Raw genomic sequence first — 23,257 nt, forward strand, 5'->3', positions numbered from 1 at the left:
CCCCTGCCTACAGCCCCCCCGGGGAGTGAGAGACCCCGGGGGGGGCACTGGGGCTGGGCAGGAAAGTGACTCTGCCCCAGGGAACCTGGGAGAAGCCTCAGAGCTGCCTCAGCCCCAGTGGGATTTGGGGTGCAGAGACTGGGGCCTGGTGCGGGGGGGAGATGGGGGGGTCTCAGGCAGGGAGGGGAGAAGCTGGAGTTGCGGGGGGCGGGGGTTGAACTGTCTCTGGGCAGCCAGGAAATTCCCGGGGGGGGGAGTGGCGGGCGGGGGGAGGGGGGTTAATTGGATCCTGTCCCTGTTTGTGCCACTTGCCTCTCGCCCCTGATACAAATTCTCTCTAGTTCTGCCCCTTTTCTCTCTCAGTATCTCACATGGGGCTATAAAATCTGGGGCGATTCCCCTCCCATCCCCTCCAATGATCAGCTCTCCCATCTCCCCCGATTTCCCCCGTTCTCCCCATGAGTCTCAAATGTCAATTTAAAATCTTCTCTAGCACCCTCCCGCCGCAGCCAGCCCCTGTCACCCTGCCCCCAGCCCCCTGTCTGCACCCCCTGCCCTGCCACCCCCATTACACCCCCTGCCCTGCCACCCCCATTGCACCCCCTGCCTGCCCCCAGCCCCTGTCTGCACCCCCTGCCCTGCCACCCCCCATTGCACCCCCTGTCTGCCCCTGTCTGCACCCCCTGCCATGCCACCCCCTGCCCACAGCCAGCCCCTGTCTGCACCCCCTGCCCTGCCACCCTCCCCTGCTGGCAGCCAGCCCCTGTCTGCGCCCCCTGCCCTGCCACCCCCCATTGCACCCCCCGCCTGCAGCCCCTGCCTACAGCCACCTCCTGCTCCCAGCTGCTCCCCCTTTGTGAGTGTCTGCACCCCCCCGCTCCTCCCTGCCCACAGCTGTCCCCTGCCACCCTCCCTCACCCGCAGCCTCTGCCGCCCGCGCCTCCAGCCAGCCCCTGTCTGCACTCCCTGGCCAGAGCCAGCCCCTGCCATCCGTCCTGCCACAGCCCCTGCCACCCCCCTTGCCTCCTGCCACAGTCCCTGCCCACAGCCCCTGCCACCCCCTGACCCCTGCCACAGCCCCTTTCCCCACCACAGCCTGTCTGCACCACCTGCCGACAGCCAGCTCCTGTTGCAGCCAGCCCGTGTCACACTCCCTGCCTCCAGCTAGCCCTGCCCCACGCCCCTGTCTGCAGACAGCCCCATGGCCACTGGTGCCCTGCAATTCCCTGGGCAGTAACCCTGCACACCTGCTTCAATGAGGGGGGCATGGAGCAGCTGGGACCCACACCTGTGCCCACCCGAGGGTGACCAGACAGCGAGTGTGAAAAATCAGGACAGAGGGTGAGGGGTAATAGGATCCTATATAAGAAAAAGACCCCAAAATTGAGACTGTCCCAATAAAATTGGGACATCTGGTCACCCTAGCACACCCCAGGGAGTGGTGGGGGTCTTTGGCTGTTGGAGTCTCTTGGGGGGTGGAACCTTTTGGGATTCCCAACCTGGCAATGAAGATCTGGTGGGGGTTCTCTGGCCGGTGGGGCTCTGAGGGGTATCTGAGGTCCCTGGCCAGGGACTCTGGGGGCTGGGTCCCAGGGAATATCTGGGGTGGGGGCTGGCTGGGGCTCTGGGGGCTGCTCCTTGTTGCAGCGCAGGCGTGCGTGAACAAAGCTCAACAGTCAATATGATTGAAAGCAAAGTCATTTATTACTCTCCAGCATGCTCTTATATACAATTAAGGCCAAGCAATCAAGCAATTGCTAATTGGTTAATAAGGTACACACAAGCAGCAGCTGTAACTTCATTGGGTAATTGTCATTCTGTCCCACTTTCTAATTTATTATCCTGTTTACTGCCTACCAGCAGATAAGAAGTAGCCTCAACCTTGAAACTTGCATGTCAATTTCTCACACTCTCATGCAAAACAATCCGACACCTCCCCCCTTTTCTCATAATAAAAAAGGGAAGGCACAGCAAAACATTCCCAGCTCATAGCATCACATTACTACAATCTATTACACAGCAAAACTAAAAGCAAATCTAAACACCAGCTGCCTAACTAAACCGTAACAATATCTTCCGCAGTGCCCTACTTTTACCTATACATCCCTCCTCCAGGTAATGCAAGTGGCCCAAGGGGCCAGGAGGGTCCCACCAAGGTGCAAACACCCACAAAGCAAATTTCCAATAAGGGCTTCCACTGCAGCAACATGGGGCAAGCAAAAGGCCGTAGTATTTACGGCACTCTGCGCCAAAATCAGCCAAGGCCGGACTCGCCGGAATCCACCTTGCTTACTAAATTCCCATTTCCCATGCAACTTATCTGATCCCAGTTAGGCCACCTGGCATTTGCCTCGCTCTGGCAGTTCCCTACTTTCTCATAACAACTTTATCTCATCCCTCTGTTCTTGTGACCACGCTGCTGTAATTTTCCACCAAGGCAGCATAGGGAAGATGCAACCGGACATCTCCCCCCTATTCTTAAACACAAAAAAATTAAAAACATCCAATAAACTACACCAAACTTCATAGCAAAAGGCGTGCAAAACAAACAAACGACAAAAAAAAATACATCAATAACAGGGCTCATCTGTAACCATGCAATTCATAACATACAACACCAACAACATCAAACACAACTGTTGAGAATATTTTGCTAGCTTGGCAGTTGGTAGTGTGGGAAGCTAAGATGTTTAGGTTTTTAGGATGGGTTAATTAGGCTTTGAGCTTTGTTTTGAGAAGTTGGCCTTGGCTAGTTCTATGAAGTTACAGCTGCGGGTGTGTTAAATTTGTTAACCAATTAGCAACTGCTTGCTTGCCTGCTTTAAGAGTATAAAGAGCATGCTGGAAATGAATAAAGTACTCTCTGCTTATGATCACATGGGTTGTCAGACTCTGTCCCTGCTCCTCTGCGATGCAACAAATGGTGACCCCGACGTGATTGAATGAGGACAGTGTTGGTGGCCTGAACTGAAAGGAGGAAAAGGAGGCGCACCTGAGTCTCAGTGTCGAGCGGCTAGGAGCCGCAGGGCGTCCGAAAAGAGGGGCGCACCTGAGCTCAGTGTCGAGCGGCGGCCGCAGGGCGTCCGAAGAGAAGGGCGCACCTGAGTTCAGTGTCGAGCGGCTAGGAGCCGCAGGGCGTCCGAAAAGAGGGGCGCACCTGAGCTCAGTGTCGAGTGGCAAGCCGCAGGGCGTCTGAAAAGGGAGGCACACCCCAGCCCAGAGGTGAGCAGCTAACATGGGAACCGCTGCATCAGCGGAAGAAAGGACGGTGCATGAATATTTGATGCGCATCGCGGAGCGGCAGGGAGAGAAGCTCCCCTCTGATAAGTTATCCCGTCTGCTGCGGTGGGGACGGAGAAGGGGACTTTCTGTTCAACCAAGTACAATTTTTGATAAAACTGTTTGGGAGCGGCTAGGCTCCGAGCTTTGGAAGTCGGTGGCTCGGGGCGATAAGGAGGCCTTCTCCCTGAGTCCAGTATGGAATAAGGCGAAGGAGATAGTAGAAACTCTCGCGGCCGAGGCAGGAGTGCAGGCGGCCCTTTCTGAGCTTTGCCGCCCAACGCCCGGAATGCCTTCTGTGTTGCCGGTTGGAGCCAGAGAGTTTTTCGGTGGTGAGGACACGGTGATACCTTTGGCTTCCAACCCCTACCCTATGGATGATGTTGCCCCTGCTACGGCCCCACTACCCTCCAATGTGGCTATCGGCCCCGACATGATTGATCCTGCTACGGTCCCGTTACCCCCCGATACGCCCGAGCCTATGGAGACAGCCTTGCCGTATGCACCCCCTCCAAAGCCATGCCGTGTCCACGGGGCCTGGGGGTGCCACGATTGCGGGGGGACAGAAGAGGCTCGGGTGGAACATGTGCCATCGAACCCATATCCCGATTTGACTACGTTTCCTCAGTTTACTCAGTCTGATGCCTTCTATAAGGAGATGGAGCGCCAGGGTCGACAGCTGCAGCATATATGTGACAAGTTGGACCAATTGGAAGGTCTTCCACCTGGATCATCGCGATCGCATCTTCACAAGTGCTTTCATTCGACTCGCCCCCCCGCCCCGCCTGGCCCCGGGGACCCTCCAACTGGAGACCCTCCGGATCCGGTACAGCGCTGGCATGGAGTTTTAAGAGAAGCCATCCTTGAAGGTCTAACACCTGAGGCCTTTCCGGTGATTACGCCAGACCCTCAACACCCTAATCATAGACGGTGGGCCCCTTTGGACTGGAAGTTGATCCGTGAGGCACAGAAATCGATCATGGCTTATGGACTAGATAATCCGTATGTACAGTCTATCATTGAACAGATATTTGTTGGCCAAGCAATGTGTCCGTACGATGCGATTAAGCTAGCTGATATGCTTCTTACACCTACACAGAAACTGTTGTGGAAAGATGATTGGGCTAAGAGAGTTGACTTGGCTCTTGTCCGCAATTTGGATTTACCGGATGATGATCCTCGGCGCCTGGCCACTGCTGATATGTTTTTGGGAGCCGGTCGCTTTGTTGACCCGCACTTGCAAGCTCGCCTTGAGCCCCGGATCCTGCAGCAATCACAGGAACTAGCTTTGGCTGCCTTTAAAGCGGTGCCCCAGATGGGAAAGCCGGTCCCTCCCTATGCTAAAATTACACAAGGCCCATCGGAACCGTATTCCACCTTTTTGGATCGCCTTCGAGAGGCTATTGATAGATCTCCCAATCTGACGCCAGAAGCCAGAACTGCAGTTGGACTTGATCTTGCCACCCAGAATGCAAATCCCACTTGCCGCCGTATATTAGCCACCTTGCCCAAGACTGCGACCCTGATGGAAATGATTGAGGCATGTGGTAGGGCCGCTATGCTTGAGGAGACGGATAAGGCGGCAATTCATGCTAAGGCACAGGCCTCTGCACTGGCCGTGGCGTTACAACCCCTGCTCGGGGGACAGCGGGGGGCTAGAAGACCGACCCGGCCAGCCGGCCCCTGTTTTGGTTGTGGAAAACCCGGGCATTTCCGGCGGGACTGCCCTATGCAAAATGGGCAGCAGGCCTCTGATGTGTCACCTGAAGCTGCAACTGGCGCTTGCACACGATGTGCTAAGTTTGGACATCGCGCCGCCGACTGTTGGGCGCGTTACACGAAGGATGGAACACCGCTGCCGGGAAACGGATCACGGAGCGCCCCTCGGAGGAGCGCGATGACACAAGTGCCTCCACCCGCCAACCCGGCTGCCTGGAACACCTCACCGGAGCAACCCGTGGCAGTGCCGGAGTGGACTTGGCCACAGCGACAGATGTAGTTTTAGAGACTGACGAGGTTCAAGTTCTTCCTTCCAACATCGATGGTCCATTGGGATTTGGACTGAGTGCCCTTTTGATTGGCCGTTCGTCAACATCGAAACAAGGTATTTTTGTTTTGCCTGGCCTTATTGATGCCGACTATACGGGGAATATTGGGATAATGGTACGCGCCCTTTGTCCCCCTGTGACTATAACTGCTGGTACACGTCTTGCTCAGTTAATACCTTTCAAGGGATGTGTGCCCCGACCGACCCCGATTGACCGCGGGTCTCGAGGGTTTGGATCCACTGGCCCTCCCCAAACTGCCTTTGCTATGGACATTACTTTGTGCAAGCCCACCCGAACTGCTCGGCTTCAGGGATCCGATGGGCGGCAAATCACTCAGGAAGCTTTTATTGGGGATGCAATGCAGAGTGGGGTAACTGAGGCACCTGGGACGACAGAGGTAGCAGATACTGTGTTTACCTTGGAATTAGAGCACACTGAAGCGGTTGCAGCTGATGCCCCCATGCAGAATGATGTAGGAGATGCGCCATCTAACCTAGTATCAGAATGCCCAGGGGCAGTTGTAAATGGGGCCCCTCTACAGAGCGACATGTGTCCTCAAGAACTGCCTGTGTGTGGAAAGGGAGACGAAGAGGAGCAAGAGAATTTAGCTGTGCAGCTGGCAGATACTGGCTCACCCATTTTTAGTATTGAAAGCTCTGGGGCTCAAAAAACATTTGTGCCTGTTACAGCTGCAGCAATTGAAGAACAAATCATTGCAGAAACTGTAACATCTATGGAAACCTCAGCTGAAACTTTAAAGCCTTTAGAAGCAGTGCCTGGAAAACTATTTCCTGAACTAGTCCAAGATATTACCACTGCTCATTCGGGATTTGAGGCTGCAAACAGTAGGACTGAAGAAATTGCAACTGTGTTAGTATCAGAGATGTCTGCTGCAGTGGTGGATGGAATGTCTGAAAGAGCCACACGATGTACACAACCTGGGCCCCTGGAGGAAAGTTGCTTGTTTGCTATGCCAGGATTCTTTTTGTTTGATCCTCCCTGAATGATTTAATTGATTGAGATAATTTTTGCTTTGCCTGAATGTATAGGATGATGTCCTGATAATTTCCCCCGTAGAACTTGAACCACGATGGTGGTGGAACAGGAGAAAAAACACTTACATTATTGATATTGCCAATGTCTAGAAATTCCTGACTAAAAAGACATTGAGAACTGACCCTGGTAAAGAAGCAAAGAATTGCACACTGGCAGGAAAAAATTTGGGACTCCTGCTAAAAACTGTGGTATTGATTGGATTTTGGGGTTTATTTTGCAGGCTGCGCCCTGTGTTGTGGAATTTTTTTTTAGCATGTATTGCCCTCCCTAATTGGATTGTAAATGATATTACCCCTCCCCATTACTAACCCCTGTTTTTTAGAGCCTATTTGTTTTTTGTTTTTGAAGTTTGAGAAAATTCGGCCTAAAGGTTTGTTGAGTATTCTTAAAGCGGGGAGTTGTAGGCATAAATCTAGGAAATTTGGGAGAATGGCTTTGAATTTATGTGACCCAAAATACCTTTATGTAAAGTGCTTTGGATCGGGCCCAGGCAGGCACGCAATAGATAGAGAACTTGAGGAGGAAAAAAGGATCGGGCCCAGGCGGCGGGCAACAGACAACAAGCTTGGAATACTGGTTGATAACCTTGAGGGTGTAGTTGATAGAAAAGGTAATTAATTACTAGCGAGTAATGTTAGGCAGAGTACAAAGTTAACTCTGTGGTTGCTGGAGGGAATAGCAGTTGAATTTAGAAGTAAGTTAGGATGCAATTGTATTACTGTAAATGATTTAATTGATGATGTAATTTTCCTTTTTTGCCTGATGGTACTAAGGGTATTTGTATATTGTATGTAATGATTGATTGCCCAGTAGGGGTAGTTTTGTTTTGTTTTTTAGATATTAAGAAAATTGGTGTTAGCTGCATAGCATTTTATGTACCATGCATTTATTTACAGAGTTAAATTTATGTTATGTGTTTTTTGTTTTGTTTTGTGGTGTTTGTTTGTTTGTTTTTTTCTGGCCAGGATTGTTTTTTGTGTTTTATGTGGTTTATGTTGTGTTTTTTCTAGGACCCCCCCCCCTCCCTCAGTGTCAGTTTGATCGCCTGACATCTGAGGGATAATTTGGTAATAGAAGTTTGCCACAAGTTGGTGTGCTATTGAGTAGGGGGGAATCCTGTAGAATTTACACCATTTATTTGTTGTGCTTTGTTTTTGTTTGGTGTTGTTGGGGTTATGTTAAGAATTGCATGGTTATATAGGTTGGCTTTATAAAGTTTTAATTTTGGTTTGTGATAGATTGTGGTGTTATGTTGTTATAAGTTGGAAATGTTTTGCTAATGTTTTTATCCCCTTTTTTTCCCCTCCTTTTTGATTTTGGGTGGAGGGGGGAGGTGTTGAGAATATTTTGCTAGCTTGGCAGTTGGTAGTGTGGGAAGCTAAGATGTTTAGGTTTTTAGGATGGGTTAATTAGGCTTTGAGCTTTGTTTTGAGAAGTTGGCCTTGGCTAGTTCTATGAAGTTACAGCTGCGGGTGTGTTAAATTTGTTAACCAATTAGCAACTGCTTGCTTGCCTGCTTTAAGAGTATAAAGAGCATGCTGGAAATGAATAAAGTACTCTCTGCTTATGATCACATGGGTTGTCAGACTCTGTCCCTGCTCCTCTGCGATGCAACACACAACAAACATAAAATAACAAGGGTAAAACAAAAAAAATGGTGTAAAGTCTGCAGGGTTCCCCCATTCTCTATTGCACACCAAATTGTGACAAAATTTCTATTACCAATCCATCCCTCATGTGTCAGGCGATCAAACTGACACTGAGGGGGGGGGGGGATTCACAGCAGAAAACACAACAATTCTGGCCAGAAAACACACACCACAAACAAACATAAAACATAAAACATAAATTTAAACTCCATAATAAATGCATGGTACATTAAATACTATACAGCTAACATCAATTCTCTTAAATATCTAAAAAACAAAAACAAATATACCCCTACTGGGCAAAACAGGGGAATCACTGCATCAATAAATCATTTACAATAATACAATTACTTCCTAGCTTACCTCTAAAATCCAAAGCTAATCACAGCTTAAGGGTTCTTACTATTAACTTCTACTTTTTAACACTAAAAAGAAAAAAACATCACCACTTATATGCCCTTAAGCCTAATACAATTACAATTACATAGCACTATATACATTCTTCAGCTAATACAACAAAATTATTCATAGCCAAACAATTACAAACTAATTTCTTTGCCTAAATTCATACACAAACATTTCAAAAATACCAAAAACTTTTCTCTTAGCATCTTTACAAAATCCAACTGCTATTCCCTCTAGCAACTAAAAAGTTAACTTTTTACTCTGCACCCTCAAAGGTTTCCAACCTGCTTTCTAATCTCTTAATCATTGCCTGCCCGTCTGGGCCCGATCCTTTTTTCCTCTCCAAGTTCTCTATCTATTGCCTGCCTGCTTGGGCCCGATCCTTTTTTCCTCTCCAAGTTCTCTGTCTATTGCCTGCCTGCCTGGGCCCGATCCTTTTTTCCTCTTGCTAAACCGTTCCTTTCATGAATACCAACTTATCCCACTATCAATTTAGCTAGGAGGGTGTACTTCTTAACTAGCCCCCACCCTTCTAGTCTCTACTGCAAGCAATTATCTGTACTTTCCCACCGTGGGGGCTACATTCTCATGCATATAACTTTAATTACAACATCTGCAATCAGCCTATCTATTTTAAATATAGGCTACATCTAGTATCAAGCAATCTACAACAACCAATAATCAGCACATAACACAAAATTAACAAAAATCTAATAAGGCTAACAAAAGCACTTTACATAAAGGTACTTTGGGTCACATAAATTCAAAGCCATTCTCCCAAATTACCTAAATTTATGCCTAAATAACCCACAATTCCCCCCTTGAGAATACTCAACAAACCCTTTGGCTGAGTTTCCTCAAACTTAAAAAACAACAAACAATTAAACTCTAAAAAGCTGGGGTAATTAGTTCCACAATCATCCTCCCCATGAACCCGGCAAGGGTTCGGTATGTGAGAGCCCTCACCCCCCAACCCAACCGGTCCACATGCTAGGGTTAGTAATGGGGGGGGTAATATCATTTACAATCCAATTGGGGGGGGGCAATACATGCTAAAAATTTTATCCAAAACACAGGGCGCAGCCTGTAGAATAAATCCCAAAATCCAATTAACATCACATTTCTCAGCAGGAGTCCCAAATTTCTTCCTGCCAGTGTACAATTCTTTGTTTCTTCACCAGGGTCAGTTCTCAATGTCTTTTTAGTCAGGAATTTCTGGACTTTGGCAATATCAACAACATGAGTGTTTTTTCTTCTTTTCCACCACCGTCGTGGTTCAGCTTCTACGGGGGAAATAATCAGGACGTGGGGGCTGCAGCGGACGAGGGAGAAATTAGCCAGCACATTACCTTGTCCTTTTGTCCTGCTATTTAAAAGCACAATAAAACTAAAAAATAATTAGGCCAATCATCAGTAGAAAAATTCTCCTGATGTGAAGGGGTCTTTTGCAATAAAATCATGGGTCCAGGCAGTCAGTCTCCTGGTTGCAAAATTGGCAGGGCTGCTAGGATCTTTGGGCAGCTCTTCCATACCTGTGAAAGGAGACAGCTAACACATTCCATTGGTGCCTGGCAGGATTTTGCAGCTCTCATTAGCTTTTTTGGGCCCAGTCAAGCTCTCTTTAGTCTGGGCTGTTCGCCAAGTCTTAGCTGTCCTTGACTGGGGCGAGAAAAGAATGAGCTTTTCTTCGGTTAAATCATTTTGTTCTCTCTCCTTCCCTGCTTGGCTTCTTTTAATCTGTGCAGCCTGTGTCAGAACACCCAGCTGTTGCTGCTCATACCGGAGAAGCATAACGGTTTTCCCGGCACTGTCCCAGGCTCAGACCAGCCAGCGTAGGATGCCTTCTCCGGGCTTCTGCCAAAACAACTTACTTGCTTGTAGGTCCGAACGACCTCCGGGGCCACGGCACGAGCCTCTGCCTGCGCCATGCACTCCAAAGTTTTCCCGTCCAGGGCTCGCTTGCAGCGGAGCACCTCCTCACGTGCCTCTGCCTGCTCACGAGCCTCTGCCTGTGCCATGCACTCCAAAGCTTTCTCGTCCAGGGCTCGCTTCCAGCGGAGCACCTCCTCACGAGCCTCTGCCTGCTCCCCCTCTTTCCACAATGATCCAGCTGGAAGACCTTGCATTTGATTTAACTTATTATAAATGGCCTGCAGCTATTGACCCTGGCGCTCCATTTTCTTATAAAAGACATTAAACTGGGTAAACTGAATAGGCGTAGTCAAATTGGGATAGACCTGTGATGGCACGTGTCTCACCCGAGCCTCCTTTATTTCCCCGCATTCGTGACACCCCCAGGTCCCGTGGACACGGCATGGCTCGGGAGGGGGTGCATACGGCAAAGCTGTTTTCATAGGCTCGGGCGTACTGGAGGGTAGTGGAACCATAACAGGGGCAACATTATCCAGGTCGGAAGCCAAAGGTATCACCGTGTCCTTGCCACCGAAAAACTCCCTGGCTCCAACCGACAACACAGAAGGCATTTCGGGCGTTGGGCGGAAAAGCTTAAAAAGGGCCGCCTGCACTCCTGCCTCGGCCACGAGAGTTTTTACTATCTTCTTTGTCTTATTCCATACTGGACTCAGGGAAAAGGCTTCCTTATCGCCCTGAGCCACCGACTTCCAAAGCTTGGAGCCTAGCCGCTCCCACACAGTTTTATTAAAAATTGTACTTGGCTTAACAAAAGGTTCCCTTCTCTGTCCCCACCGCAGCAGGCGGGATAACATATCAAAGGGGAGCCTTTCTCCCTGCCGCTTCATAATGTGCAATAAAGGCTTCTGTGTTATCTTTTCTTCAGCTGATACACCGGTACTCACGTTAGCTGCTCTGCCCTTCTCCACCGCGGCTTATAGCCGCTCTCCTCAGGGCTCAGGTGCGCCTCTCTTTTCGGACGCCCGGGGGTTTCTCCAGCACTCCCCGTCGCGGCTCCCAGCCGCCCGCCTCTGGGCTCAGGCTCCTGGCCGTTCGCCTCTGGGCTCAGGCTCCCGACACTATCATCACTCGATACAAATCACGTCGGATAAGCACTCCCCGCCTCTGGGCTCAGGCTCCTGGCCGTTCGCCTCTGGGCTCAGGGCTTCTCTGCCTGGGTCAGGCCACCGACACTTTCATTCGATACGAATCACGTCGGGGTCACCATTTGTTGCAGCGCAGGCGTGCGTGAACAAAGCTCAACAGTCAATATGATTGAAAGCAAAGTCATTTATTACTCTCCAGCATGCTCTTATATACAATTAAGGCCAAGCAATCAAGCAATTGCTAATTGGTTAATAAGGTACACACAAGCAGCAGCTGTAACTTCATTGGGTAATTGTCATTCTGTCCCACTTTCTAATTTATTATCCTGTTTACTGCCTACCAGCAGATAAGAAGTAGCCTCAACCTTGAAACTTGCATGTCAGTTTCTCACACTCTCATGCAAAACAATCCGACAGCTCCTGACCTTTCTTCTTCTCCCTGATTAGCTTATGCCAGAATCCTGGCTCCAAGCACTGCCCGACATTCCCCGGCCAGGCCCAGTCACCGTGATAACTTTCTAGCCACTTATCAAACACTGTGAGGTGAAATCACAGATTTTTCCTCTTCTCCCCTCTTGAAAACTGCAGGAACTTCCAGTTCCATTGTCCTAGATTGTCCAGTCCATTGTCCAGTCCTTGTCCTGGATCTGGGGGATGAGGGAGGTGGGAGGGGGGTCAGCACTGCCACACGATGGTCTCTTCCACAGCTTTCAGGACTCATTCTTTCTGAACTCTGGTTTCATTGAGACCAATGTTAATCCAGAGTCACTGTATGGAAGGACAAGGAGTGACTCCGGATAGACAGTGGAGCGAATGAGACCAGCAATTCTCCCTGTGAGGAGGGGCTCTCATTAGCTGCTCTCCCCAGAGAGCTAAAGGAGGGAAGCTGCTCAGACGCTCTGTCCCTCTCTGCTCAGGATACTGGGGTTCAGCTTCCTGGGTCAGACGCTGCAGCCTCCATTGTGATCTGGGAGACCAGGCTTAGCAGCTGCTGCTCCCCCAGCGGGGTTCTGTGCTGGAAAGTGACCTGAATTAAAGCTGCTTCTCTGCCCGGACCAGGGGATGACTTTCTCCAGCTGGTCCTAGCCCCCTAGGGCAGCCCTGGGCCCTGTTAATACTAAATTCTGAGCCAGAGTCTCCAGGTAACTGACAGACCTCAGGGAAAGTGCTGGGGACTGGCAAGAAAGTGACTCTGCACAAACAGCCCCTCCTCATTTCTCCTCCCAGTAGCAATTGCCAGGAGAAAATCCAGCCCTGGGAGAGCAAAGCCCCCAGGAATGGGACTGTCCCAGCCAGAGGGGCAGGGAGAGAGGACAGGGGAAGGAGAGACTGAAAGGGGCAGTGGTAGAAATGAGGGGGGAGAGATTTCCAGCTCTCTAGTCCACCCAGACACATGTATTGCTGCATCCCTGGGCAGAACCATTTTCCAGTGAACAAAACAAGGATCAGACAGAGGAAAAGCCAGTTCCTGACTCCATATTCCCTCTGATGGGGTGTAGCTGCCGTGGTGTCAGTGTCCGAGGGAATCCCCCACAGTGACTCCTTTGGTTCTGCTCTTTTCTAGCCTTGTGTTCAGAGACTTTGTTACGGGGTGAGGGGAGGGAGAAGGGAGGTTAAAAATGTGTCTGGGCTTAGCCTGGCAGGAGGGGCCAGGTCTACATTGTAATAAACAGATTGAGCATTTCCCAGCATGGCAGAATCTAGTGTGTCTGTCTGCAGGGAAAGGGCCTGGGGGAATTCTGATGTGAAATGAACTAAAACCGGTTCTGAAACGCCCACAACTGCCCTTCTCCCCCAGACAGGCTGTAGAATGACGTCCATGTTTTGCTCCAGCTCATCCCAGCCTGGCATGGGACAGGGAAGAGAAATGGCTGCAGTGGAGCCAACTCAGGTAGAGATTATCGGGGTTGCTGGTGGGTTCCTGCTGGAGGAGAGGGAGAGCAAATACACCGGAGATGGGAAGGTTTGCACAGGCTGGTTTGGAGGTTGGAGCGGGACAGGAAATTCACAGCGTGGGGAAAGAAGGAGGCCAGGGTGTGGCAAACCTGCTGGGAGTTATTTCATAAGTGGCCTAGATTCTAGGAACAGACCCAGGAGGTTCGGAGGTGGAAATACCCTAATTTGTGAAGAAAGAAAAGAGCCCACCTACATGGAGCTAGTCAAACTGACCAGACTCCCAGTGCTGGAGCCTGAGCTCACTAACCAGCGGCTGCTGTGAAATATGAAGGGGGCACCCATGAGTCAGACTTATTGGAGCTGCCTCTCCCTTCATATCCCGCTCCTCACAAGGAGGAGGGTGTTGGGCTTCCTACCAGGGAGCTCTCGCTGGACCCTGCTAGGGGATCCGTCTCTTGTATCAGTCGGTGGCTAGTAGGTGTGTGATGGATCTGCTGGGAGAGACAAGGGGCTCTCTCTTCATCCCCTCACCCTGGTATTTGCTGGATACTCTGAGCGGGGTCGGGGTGGGACTCTGTTTACTGCGATCCACCCAGAGCTTCCATTTGATTCGCTCCTCTCTGCCACAAATAGTGGGGCTGTGAGTGTGGCAGCAGGTCCTGAGTGTTGGACTCTTAATGTTTCAGGGGCCGGTGACCTTCGAGGAGGTGGCTGTGCATTTCACCAGGGGAGAGGGGGCTCTGCTGGACCCCGCTCAGAGAGCCCTCTACTGGGATGTCATGCAGCAGAACTATGAGACTGTGACCTCGCTGGGTAAGGGTTCCTGTCCCCTCGGTTCTTGGGAGGGGAAATGAAGAGATAAGGTTCACGCCAGCCCCACAATGCCACCTCTACTCTGTCCTGTTTCAGCATCACCCCAATATGCCAGTGACACACACACACTACCAGAGACCCTCCCTTGCTGCAGAACACTTTGGCTAACAGAGCACAAGAGCCGTATCGCACAGTGTCAAATAGCTCCTGTTTGCTCAAGTGAAACTGGGGGTTAGGTCTGGCATAACTGTCCCATACCCCTAATCATTTTTGTTGCCCTTTTCTGAACCTTTTCCAATTCCAATATATCTTTTTTTGAGATGGGGCGACAACATCTGCATGCAGTGTTCAAGATGTGGGTCTATCATGGATTTATTTGCTGTTTTTACAATTATGATATATGATATATTCTGTCGTATCTATCCCTTTCTTAATTATTTCCAACATTGCTCGCTTTTTTTCACTTCTGCTGCACATTGAGTGGATGTTTTCAGAGAACTATCCACAGTGACTCCAAGATCCATCTCTTGAGTGGAAACAGCTAATTTAGACCCCATCATTCTGTATGTATAGTTGGGATTATGTTTTCCAGTGGGCTGCACTATGTGCTATCCTGTCATCTAGCACTGCTGAGATCCTGCATTCAGTGATATCCCTGCCCTTCCTGTTCCCTTTCTCCACTGAACCCCACCGGCCCATGCTTCCTGTTCCCATCTTCCCCAGGACTCTCTCACTGTCTCTGAACCTCTCTGTCAGCAAGAAGCAGTGCCAGGGACACTTGCCCTCTGTCTGGAGTCTTCGATTTCTGGGACATGGATTTACTTTCTCTGTGTTGTAAAAGGCTCTGTCATAATGAGTGTCTGTGACATTACCTAGAGTACAATCTGGACTGTTAAATAGCTGTGTTCCCTCAGTTCTCCAACCTGGGGTGCCTTTTCCATTGTTTACCCGCGAGAACAGCCTCTCTTGGCCAATTAATACACAGTCTCCAGCATGTAACTCACTCCCAGCTACACAGAATTGAGTGCTGCTAGACAGCCACTCGTGAATTACACCTCAGGAGAAAACCAGCAAATTCTCAAGTGCCCAACTTTCCCCCAGAAATGTGCGTCTTGCACTGTCCAGCACGCTACTGAACAACGCAAGCTCATATGAAGTATGTCATTTCATCAATGGAAAATGACATGCACCAGCTTGTTATCCCAAATGGAGTTTCCAACACACTTTAATCCAAACACACTGGTTAGATAAACAATAAACCAAGATTGTTAACTACCGAAAACTAAAACTAGGCCCAGCCCATGAAAGGGGCACTCCCAGGAGAGACTGTATAAAGGCCGGAACATCAAAGAACTTTGTAAACCTGAGAGAGCTGCCTTGGGGACAATGACAGGGAGAATCCCCTAAAGTGACTCCTTGGATTCTGCTCTTCTCTGGTCTCTGATTGTTCCTTCCAAAGTGGAGTACTTTGCACTTGTCCCTACTGAATTTCATCCTATTTCCTTCAGCTCATTTCTCCAGTTTGTCCAGATCATTTTGAATTTTAATCCAATTCTCCAAAGCACTTACAAACCCTCCCAGCTTGGTATTGTCCACCAACTTGATAAGTGTAACAGAGAGACTGTTACTGGGAGGGTTTCACAATGTGTCAGAGGGTCACACCCTGGTGGGAGGGGGCTAGGCCTGTACTGGGATTAGGTCACTCTGTGCTTCACAGTGTGGCAGAACCTAGAATGTCCATTAGCAGGGGAAAACCTGGGGGGAATCGGCTTGTGGAATGGACAAAAGCCCCGTCTGAATTCTTACACCTTGCCCTTTTCACCCCAGCAGGCTACAGAATAACGTCCATGGTTTGCTCCAGATCATCCCGTCCTCCCAGGGGGAAGGAAATGGCTGCAATGGAGCTGGCTCAGGTAAGGGATTCTCAGGGAGCTGGTGGTGGGTTCTGCTTGGAGGGAGAGGAGCAGTAAATGCATAGGAAGGTGGGAATTGCTAGAGGTGGTAGGAGGCAGGAAATATCTTGGGTGGAGAAAGGGAGGGGACAGGATGTGACAAACCTGCTGACACTAGTGTAGTTTAGGGTGTGATGGGTTGTCACCCTCAGGGGGCAGTCTGGGAACCGCTGTGCCCTCTAACACTCAAGCTGGGCTGGCCCTTCTCACACTGATTTGCTGGAGATTCAGCCAGCCTCTCCAGGCCCTGTTATCACCCAGCATGACAGCAGGTGGCGCCATACACCCAACTAAGCTACCTGAGTGCTTTACCTGAGCCACTCAAGGACAGATAGAGACAACAGCCAATTTCCCAGCTCCCCAACCTTGCACACTTGCTGTAGTATAAATTCAGAATTAAACCATCTTATAGTGCACAGGGATCGCTATAATAGAAGCTCATTAATATAGTTCACCTTCCCCTCGATCTGGGAAAGATGTGCACAGCAAGCTTGTGCTAACCAAGCTGAGATTTTCCCCAGACACTTCACTCAAAATATGCTGGTTAAGATAAAGCATAAAACAAGTTTATTAACTGCAGAAAGGTAGATTAAGTGATTATAAGTGATAACAAACAGATCAAAGTAGATTATTTAGCAAATACCGAAACTCAAACTAAGCCTAACATACTGTGAAAGCTATTAAGTAGCCCCCCGCCCCTTAATAATAGTTTTGTGGTGGAGGCAGAAGCCTCTAAAAGCCCTCGCATATACAGTACCTTGAACTTTGTAACTAATTTTTCTTTTGCTGCCAGAGACAGCTTCAAGCCAGTTTTTCTTGAACAAATAACGGTGTTACGGGGCTTGACACCCACCAATGAAGTGTTAACACGGCATGGTCTTTGTCTGAAAGTGTATAAAAAGCTTGTGAAGCTTGTGTGCAGTAGAGTTTTCTGTATCTACTACAGAGCTCTCCTTTCTTCTGCAGAATAAAGCATTTTTCCTTATCCCTGTCAGGCTGTTATTGGCTCTCAGCTAGGCAGACCCGATATTTCGGTAACAATACTGTCTGGATAGAATTTGAATTAGCAGTTTCTCACCCTGACTGATGATACAAGCAGTCCACCAAGTTTCCATACACAAGCTAGAAATCCCTTTACCCTGGGAGCAGCCCATCCCCCAGTTCAGTCTTTGTTCCTCAGGTGCTTCCAGGAGTTCTCCTGTGTGGGGAATGAGGCCAAGAGATGATGTCACACCCCACCTTATGTAGCTTTTCCATATGGCAGGAACCCTTTGTTCCAAACTCAGTTCCCAGTCCAGTTCGTGGAAAAATACAGGTACTAAAATGGAGTTTAGTGTCATGTGGTCTGGTCACAGGCCCTGCTGCGTCATAGTATCCATGATTAATAGGCTGGCTGAAACATTCAGAGGAAGGCTAAGCTCTTCCACGGTCCATTGTCTTTGTTGATGAGCCATCAGCACTGTCTGGCTTCTTCATTGTTCTACCTGAAAGGATCGTTGTGGGTGTTACCCAGAGTAAGCACATTTGAAATACAGATACAGAGACAATATCCATAACTTCAGATACGAACATGATATGTGCACACAAACAGGATAATCATATTCAGCAAATCATAACTTTTCCAGTGACACCGCACATGATGCATCTTGTACAAAATACATCATAATTATGTCCTAATCATATTATAACCATACCACTATGATGAATATGGGGGTGTAGTGTCAGATAGGGCCTAATTTCAAGGCATAGGAGTTGGGAATGGAACTTCCCCTCTTTGTGGAACAGGAAATAACCCTCCAGCCAGGGCTGGGACAACTTCCTACACTCCCAGTCATAGAATCTCAGGGTTGGAAGGGACCTCAGGAGGTCATCTAGTCCAACCCCCTGCTTAAAGCAGGACCAAACCCAACTAAATCATCCCAGCCAGGGCTTTGTCAAGCCTGACCTTAAAGACCTCTAAGGAAGGAGATTCCACCACCTCCCTAGGTAACCCATTCCAGTTCTTCACCACCCTACTAGTGAAAAAGTTTTTCCTAATGTCCAACCTAAACCTCCCCCTCTGCAACTTGAGACCATTACTCCTTGTTCTGTCATCTTCTACCACTGAGAACAGTCTAGATCCATCCTCTTTGGAACCCCTCTTTCAGGTAGTTGAAAGCAGCTATCAAATCCCCCCTCATTCTTCTCTTTTGCAGGCTAAACAATCCCAGTTCCCTCAACCTCTCCTCATAAGTCATGTGCTCCAGCCCCCTAATCATTTTTGTTGCCCTCCGCTGGACTCTCTCCAATTTTTCCACATCCTTCTTGTAGTGTGGGGCCCAAAACTGGACACAGTACTCCAGATGAGGCCTCACCAGTGTTGAATAGAGGGGAATGATCACATCCCTCGATCTGCTGGAAATGCCCCTACTTATACAACCCAAAATGCCATTAGCCTTTTTGGCAACAAGGGCACACTGTTGACTCATATTCAGCTTTTCGTCCACCGTAACCCCTAGGTCCTTTTCTGCAGAACTGCTGCCCAGCCATTCGGTCCCTAGTCTGTAGCAGTGAATGGGATTCTTCCGTCCTAAGTGCAGGACTCTGCACTTGTCCTTGTTGAACCTCATCATATTTCTTTTGGCCCAATCCTCTAATTTGTCTAGGTCCCTCTGTATCCTATCCCTACCCTCCAGCGTATCAACCACTCCTCCCAGTTTAGTGTCATCTGCAAACTTGCTGAGGGTGCAGTCCACACCATCCTCCAGATTGTTAATGAAGATATTAAACAAAACTGGCCCCAGCACCGACCCTTGGGGCACTCCACTTGATACCGGCTGCCAAGTGGACATGGAACCATTGATCACTACCCGTTGAGCCCGACCATCTAGCCAGTTTTCTATCCACCTTACCGTCTATTCATCCAGCCCAGACTTCTTTAACTTGCTGGCAAGAATAGTGTGGAAGACTGTATCAAAAGCTTTGCTAAAGTCCAGAAATAGCACATCCACTGCTTTCCCCTCATCCACAGAGCCGGTTATCTCATCATAGAAGGCAATCAGGTTAGTCAGGCATGATTTGCCCTTGGTGAATCCATGCTGACTGTTCCTGATCACTTTCCCCTCCTTTAAGTGGTTCAGAATTGATTCCTTGAGGACCCGTTCCATGATTTTTCCAGGGACTGAGGTGAGACTGACTGGCCTGTAGTTCCCTGGATCTTGCTTCTTCCCTTTTTTAAAGATAGGCACTACATTAGCTTTTTTCCAGTCATCAGGGGGTTGGACTAGATGACCTCCTGAGGTCCCTTCCAACCCTGAGATTCTATGATTCTATGAATTCTTGTCCCAGGAGGGTTTTAAGAACAGGTCAGACAAACTTCTGGCATATTTACACCTGATCCTGCCGCAGGGCGATGGGAATGGAGTAGATGACTTCTTGAGGTCCCTTCCAGCCTATATTAGAAGATTTTAGGATTCATTGCCTTAGCCCTTCACTTTGATCATGTCTCCTGGTGGAGAATTCGGACCATTTTTGTGGATCAGCTGCGGGTACAAATTTTGTTCCTAGAGCTCTGAAAATCTGCAGATATCCATGGACCATTTTTGCGGATCACAGATCGGATGCGGATATAAATTTTGTGTCCATGCAGGGCTCTACCTGTCTTACTTCTGTCTATACCTACAATTTAAATCTATTTCGTACACAGTGACTACATCTGAAATAACATATGAGATCACCATAACAACGATCAATAAATGATAAAACAAACTAAGTGGCTCCATGAACCACGGAGACTCTTCCTTTTCCATCCCCACCTGCAAGAGCCGCCATCTCTCTTCTCTGCAGAAGAGAAGACTGAGGGGGGATTTGATCGCTGCTTTCAACTGCCTGAAGGAGGGTTCCAAAGAGGATGGCTCTAGACTGTTCTCAGTGGTAGCAGATTACAGAACAAGGAGTAATGACCTCAAGTTGCCGTGGGGGTGGACTAGGTTGGATACTAGGAAAAACTATTCCACTAGGAGGGTGGTGAAGCACTGGAATGGGTTACCTAGGGAGGTGGAGTCTCCTTCCTTAGAGGTTTTTAAGGCCCGGCTTGACGAAGCCCTGGCTGGGATGATTTAGTTGGGAATTGGTCCTACTTTGAGCAGGAGGGTGGACTAGATACATCCTGAGGTCCCTTCCAACCCTGATATTTTATGATTCTATGCAGCCCTTCACTGCTACCCCCTGCACCACTCTCCTGTGCCCTCAACCCCTGCACTGTGCCCCCTTTGCCTCTAACCCCGGCATCCCCCTCCTGCACCCAAGTGGGGAACCTGACCTGGATGCACAAAGCAGCTGGCATTGCTGCTCGCTCCCCTACTGGACTGCTGCTCCCCCGCCCCACACAGCCCTGGGGGGCTGGGAGAGGGGAGCAAGGAGCGACGTCAGGGCTTCCTGCACCCAGGTCACTTTCCCTGCAGGCTGCGTAAGGGGAGGGCAGGAGAGCAGCTGCTCCTGATGTCTCAGCACAGCCCAGGTGGGGAAGTGACCTGGATGCAGGGAGCCCTGGTCTGTGTGTGTGTGTGTGTGTGTTGGGGGGAGGATATTAAACAGTGTGTGTATGTTGAAGGGAGTGTGTAAAGGACTGTGTGTGTGTGAAGGTAGTGTGTGCCTGAGTGAGTGAGCGCGCTGTCTCTTTAAGAAAGTTCCCAGGGTCAGGAGCCTGAACTAGGCTTGTTCAGTCACAAGCAGCTGCCGGCAGCTCCGGCCCCAGAGAGGCAGCAGCACACGCAGATTCCCCCCGTCCCGTCACCCCAGCTCAGTGTAAATCGGGTACCTGGGTGTGGGGGAGGGGGACACCCCCCCATCAATCAGCACCTCCCTCCTGCAGAGCAGTCAGGAGGATGCTCCCAGTCGGGGGTGGACGGGGCGACTCCCGGGGTGAACGGAGGGTGGGGGGTTGGGGGGACAGGAACAGCAGCAGCTGCACACGTGGAACAGGGCGGAGAGGGGCCCCTCTGCTCCGGAGCAGTCACCTGACTCTGACGCTGGTCGTCCAGCTGCCCCTTGCAGCTCAGGTCTCTCCCACTCCCCCACGCTGCTGCTTATCTGCTCCCTGTGCCGCTTTCATCAGCCCAGCGAGCCTCTCGGCAGCAGGTCAGGTGGGAATCCAAACCCTGCGCCCGGCACCCCCTTGGGTGGGGCACCCATACGGCCCCCCCATAAAGGCCGGTCCTGGGTGGGGAGCAAAATTGATCCCCTCCACTGTCCCCTGTGGGGAAGAGTTAGGGGGAGTTGAGTCCCTGATTTTTATTTTCTGTCTCTCCAGCACTTACTTGGGTTTGTTCTCTGCCTTTCCATCCCCAGTTCTGAGATTTCTCCTCTCTTCTAGCAGGTGATGGGGTGGTGAGGGAGAGCGAGGAGCAGAATCCTCACCAGGAAGATGCTGAGCTCGCCGAAGCGCATGGGGAATTACTGCGAAGATCCAAAGGGAGCGTGTCCAGCCCCCATGAGCAGGGAAAAGCTGGTGAAAATTACCCCAGACCAGAGACAGAGCAGGGAAACCACTCAGAGGAGAGAGTGGATGAACCCATTAATTGTCAGGGACCTCACAGGGACCTCAAGGAAACTATGTCCCAGGAGAAAATCCTCACGGAAAAGCAAGAGAATACATGTAGTGAGTGTGGGAAAAACTTCCATTACCGCTCAACCCTTATTCGACATGAGATAATCCACACGAAAGAGACCCTACAAATGCTGTGAGTGTGGGAAAAGCTTCAATCGTACCTCAGCCCTTAGTAGGCATCAGCGAATACACAGAGGAGAAAGACCTTATGAATGCCGTGAGTGCGGGAAAAGCTTCACTCAGAGATCAGCCCTTATCTCTCATCAGACAACGCACACAGGAGAGCGACCCTACGAATGTTGTGAGTGTGGAAAAAGCTTCTCTCGGAGCTCAAACCTTACTATGCATCAGAGGATCCACACAGGAGAGAGACCCTATGCATGCAGTGAGTGCGGGAAAAGTTTCACTCACCTCTTCTCTCTTATCTCTCACCAGAGAGTCCACACAGGAGAGAAACCCTATGAATGCAGTGAGTGTGGGAAAAGCTTCTCTCAGCGCTCAACCCTTGTTACACATTACAGAGTCCACACTGGAGAGAGACCATATGAATGCTGCGAGTGTGGGAAAAGCTTCACTCATAGCTCAGGCCTTTCTAAACATCAGAGAATCCGTAAAGGAGATAAACTTCATAAAAACCTTCTCTAGAGCTGTCAGGAGATTTTTTTTTCTTTAATTCTTTTGACAGTTCCCAGGTAGTGAGTGTTAAGGCTGTTTGCATCTTTTGTACATTGTGGTCCCTCAGCTCCCACATGAGTTGCCCACTTTTGAAGCTCGCCCGTCTTTGGGGTGGATCCTGTGGTCCTTTGTATCAACTCCATTGTCCTGCGAGTCATGGGAGCGGGTGTCCTTTCTACCAGGAATGTCATCACCCCAGGTAGGGGAGATGGGGGGTGTCTTCAGCCAGCTATGTTGAGTTAAAATCTACCTGAGCCTCATCACTGTGGTTGCCATGGAGTTAGCTAGCTTGAATTCACTTTCCTGATGTAAAAAGAGAACTATTCTTGCACTAAAGACATGGGCCATGGAAAGTAGGTGGAGTTATCTTGCATATTTTCTCCTGATCTGATCTAACCACTGTCACATTTCCTTGTCTAAACAAACCTGGAGATTCACATTTGTACTCCTCCTCCCAGTGCAAAGTTATTGTTCGAGTTGCCACATTCCTCTTTGAGGACAGATTGTCTCATTCCCAGTTGTTCTCACATTACCCTGGATTGTGAAGAACAGCAGTTATTTTGTTGACTTTTTTCTCATTTAAAATATATTTAAATATATTTATAGCTGGAGCAGTGTCAGGGAAATAAGGGTCATTTTAGGCTCTGTGACACTGGAAGGAGATGGGGCGACTCAGACATTCCATCCTTCCCCATCACCCCAGAACTGTTACCTTGTGCCTGAGCCATTCAGAGTTCACCCTTTCATATTCCTTCACTTCCCAAAGTGTCCGGTGAGGTAGTATTCTTAGCTGTCTGTGCTTGGGAATGGTGCTTGTACGTCTTTGATCCTAAAGTAGAGTCAGTCTGGCAGGAGATGAAAGTGTCACAGACCTGGAAGG

This window comes from Mauremys mutica, unplaced genomic scaffold (genome assembly GCF_020497125.1).
Source record: "Mauremys mutica isolate MM-2020 ecotype Southern unplaced genomic scaffold, ASM2049712v1 Super-Scaffold_100191, whole genome shotgun sequence".
In the NCBI taxonomy this organism is placed as follows: Eukaryota; Metazoa; Chordata; order Testudines; family Geoemydidae; genus Mauremys; species Mauremys mutica.